Here is a 3944-nt window from a genome sequence, read left to right as displayed (position 1 = left end):
AAAGATCATGCTTGATATATATATATATATATAGTTATATATATATATATATATATATATATATATATATACGAAGCATAAATTTACTTAGAAAAACAAATCTTTGTTTAAAAAAATCTTTACAATGGTTTCCTCTTTTTGGAGCTTGATCACTGACAAGCGGTCAAAAGTTTGAGAACTTTTCTTTTTTAAACAACTAAGCAGTTAATATCTAGGAATTTCACTATTTGTAACATATTTTTTTCTCTGACAAGTAAAGGTACTGGTGCTGGATAAATCATGGAAAGATTTCTATGCTACTAACTTTATCTAAATAATATTTCTTTAGCAATAAATATTTTGGGATATTTTTAAATGACGAACTGTTATTTACTAATTTAAAAGATCATGCTTGAAGCTTTTAGAAATAGTTGCTGATCGAGTTGAGGAAAAAAGTATGCTTATCTAGAGAGTAAGTATACTTTTCTGCTTGATTTGGTGTCCCTTTGCAATCAGTCTCAATCTTTGAATTGTTCAATTAATTCAGCAGCTTATGCCGCTAAGAAAAACTAAATTAATTAAAAAATTTGGACAATTTTAAATACTAATTTTATAACTTATCAGAGTAATAACGCATCTTAATATGCAATCCAGACATCAGAAATTAAAACTAATTAATTTGGTGTTAAGTTGTGTATTTATAAGAGGCCCACACCTGCAAGTAGAAGCCCGGTGCGTTTAGTTCAAACAGAACATCTGGCTGTAACAGATGAACACATAGGATAAAAATTATCACGTTCAGTAAAACAATATATTTAACCCTAGGTTAGTTACATCTTCCTTCGTCAAAGAGCTGAACTAAAGGGTTAATCAACACTTCCTGTTATTATATATACATTCTTAACATCTGCATTCATAAAACGTAAGACAATGTAAGGCAACTTCCGGAAGAATTTTTGCACATCTGTTACGCAATATAAGCTTCACATATTTTAATGAAATTTATTCAATTCCATGATTTTCTAAGATCTATGGCTTTCCATCTATTTTACGAAATTATGAAATATGCAAATCCGAAATCCATTATTATTTAAAATCAGTAATTATCCATAAATTAGAATTTAAAATGCTATATATCAAAATCAAAAATCTTTGATTACCTAAAATCCGTGCTAAGCCATTCATTTTACCAATTAAGATTAAAATTACTAAATGTGAAAATTTATGTTTCATGATTAGCTGAAGTAAATCAATCTATTAATCATGATAATAGATTGATTTACTTTATTAAATACTGCATGATATTAAAATAAATTATGATTAAAATTATTAAATTGCCTTTATAATAATTTTCTCCATTTTTGCGCAATTGAGGATCGCAACATTGTGGTTTTAAAATGTATTCAGACCAGTTTAAACGAGTTCTATGAAATCTCCAAATTTTAACAGCATTACTATAGAAAATATTTATTATTTCTTTTATATTTTATTTAGATTTATACTTCTTTATATTTTATTATTAGAAAATATTTATTATTTCTTTTATATTTTTTCCTCATCTGTTATACAATAAAAATTTTACAGATTTTAATGAAATTTATTCAATTCCATGAACTTTCTAAGATCCATGACTTTCCATCTATTTTAACAAATTATGAAATATGCAAATCCAAAAGCCATTATTATTTAAAATCCGTAATTATCCATAAATTATAATTGAAATTGCTAAATATAAAAATCAAAAATCTTTGATTACCTAAAATTGTTGCTAAGCCTTTCATTTCACCAAATTAAGATTAAAATTGTTAAATGCGAAAATCTGTGTTCCATGATTATCTAAAGTAAATCAATCTATTAATCATGATAATAGATTGATTTACTTTATTAAATACTACATGATATTAAAATAAATTATGATTAAAATTATTAAATTGCCTTTATAATAATTTTCCCCATTTATTTTGGAATTCGCAATTGAGGATGGCAACATTGTGATTTTAAAATGTATTCAGATCAGTTTAAACGAGTTCTAGAAAGTCTCCAAATTACTATAAAAAATATTTATTATTTCTTTTATATTTTATTTAATAACAGTCAAAAAAATTTTGAATTTTAAGGTGCAATTTTTTACATTCTTTTAAAGAATGCAATTTAACAATGGCAGAATGCAAAATACAAAAAGCAAAATTGGTTGAATAGCTCCTGAAAAATACGACTATTTTAACTATATTACTATTTTAAAAATACGAATTTTTTCACGAAAAAGTATGCTTATCAAAGTAAGTACGTTTTCTTTTCTGATCTCGCAACTGGTATGTTGTTTGTAATTAGCGTATGTCGAACTAATTCCTAGAACGTGAAAATCCGATCTTTAGATCGAAAGTTATTCAGGGTGGACTGTTTTTTATTTTTAGCATTGTACTACATACATGTTATATAAGTCAAATACATGTTATATTAAGCATACTATTATTTTAAAATTTAATTTTATGCAAAATATCGTAATCTCATTTTAGTGTCTCCTAATAACATAACTCGAATTTTTTTCTTTTTAAAAATTTACTACTTTGTGTCGGTTTTTTTACTCAATTATTAGTTAAAAACATTCGATTAGAACGTCCAAAATGGGAACATCGAATTATAAAAATAAGAATTTAGTGCATAAAAATTCGATTACAAAATCAAACTTTACTCAGTATATGTTTAATCTTTAAATTTACCAATAGTATGCCTGTATATTTAATCCGATTTAAAGTAAAATAGTGTCGAGGTGGCTCAGGGGATAGAACCTTCACCTCCGAATCTGGTGCTCCAGGTTCGAATTCCAAGGTTGCTGGTTACTACGAATTCTGATCTCGGCGTTCACCGACCACAGTGCTGACGTAAAATATCCCAAGTGGTAAATGGAGCATTGGTTAGAATCCACTAGCCGTCAGGCTAACCGTGTGAGGTTTTCAGGGTTTTTCTTTTCACTTAACCATTTTGTTTCAACGTCTGATCCAAGAGTTCTTTTCAAGGTTGGGTTCAAAATTACAAGGCTACAGTGTTGAGCATCGATTGTCTTAAACTATGAATCAGGTCGGCGTTTCAATGACTGTAAAATAAAATAAAATTGAAATAAAAATATTTAAAAAACAAAAGATTTCATTAAACAAACAATGTTTTAAAAATTTCATTTTTGATATTATTTCATACTTTTTTAAAGTCTGATATATTGGAAATGGCCAACAATGACCTAAATTAGTGTGGTTCATAAAGTTTTCCAGTTAGCAAGAACCAAATTAACTTAAAAGTTGAATAATTAGAAAGCTTCAAACTGATTCGTTTAAAAAACGCATCCGTTCTGTTGTGCACTTTATTGTGACGTTATTTTTTGATTCGCCTTATTATGATGGTAATTCATGTGATGTTTACAAGCATGAAGAATGCTTTCTTGTATTCAAAGACATGTCACCTTTGAAGTACTGAGCGTTTGAATAGATCTTAAAAATATATTCAAAACAATATTAATTAAAAAACCGAAAGACAATTGATAAAGAGTAATAATTTAAATTTAAAGTATTTCAATATAAAAATATAAATAACTATGCATCAAAAAAATATATATTAAAAATTTGTGTTACAATTTTATGAAAAATATGTTCACGGAGTATGTTACGTCGCCTTAAATTCACTTTTATTTTCAAAATAAATAAATTAATTAATTTAAAAATAATCATTAATTTATTAATGGTTTCAAAACTTTTCATTACATAGTTGATATCGAATTATTTCGGTTTTCTTCATAGTACTTAATTTAGTTGTTTACTTAAGGAAATATTCTTATTAGAGTGAACTAATTTGAAGTATGTTTCCCACGCGCTTTTTTTAAAACATTACTTTTTCATGGATTCAGTATTTTCAGGGAAGTTACATAGATGGCGCGCACATATCACATTTGACAGTTAAGTAGTTGCAATAGTGCT

This window comes from Parasteatoda tepidariorum, chromosome 6, assembly GCF_043381705.1.
Source record: "Parasteatoda tepidariorum isolate YZ-2023 chromosome 6, CAS_Ptep_4.0, whole genome shotgun sequence".
NCBI classification, from domain to species: domain Eukaryota; kingdom Metazoa; phylum Arthropoda; class Arachnida; order Araneae; family Theridiidae; genus Parasteatoda; species Parasteatoda tepidariorum.
Note: the sequence above shows the minus strand (reverse complement) of the source record.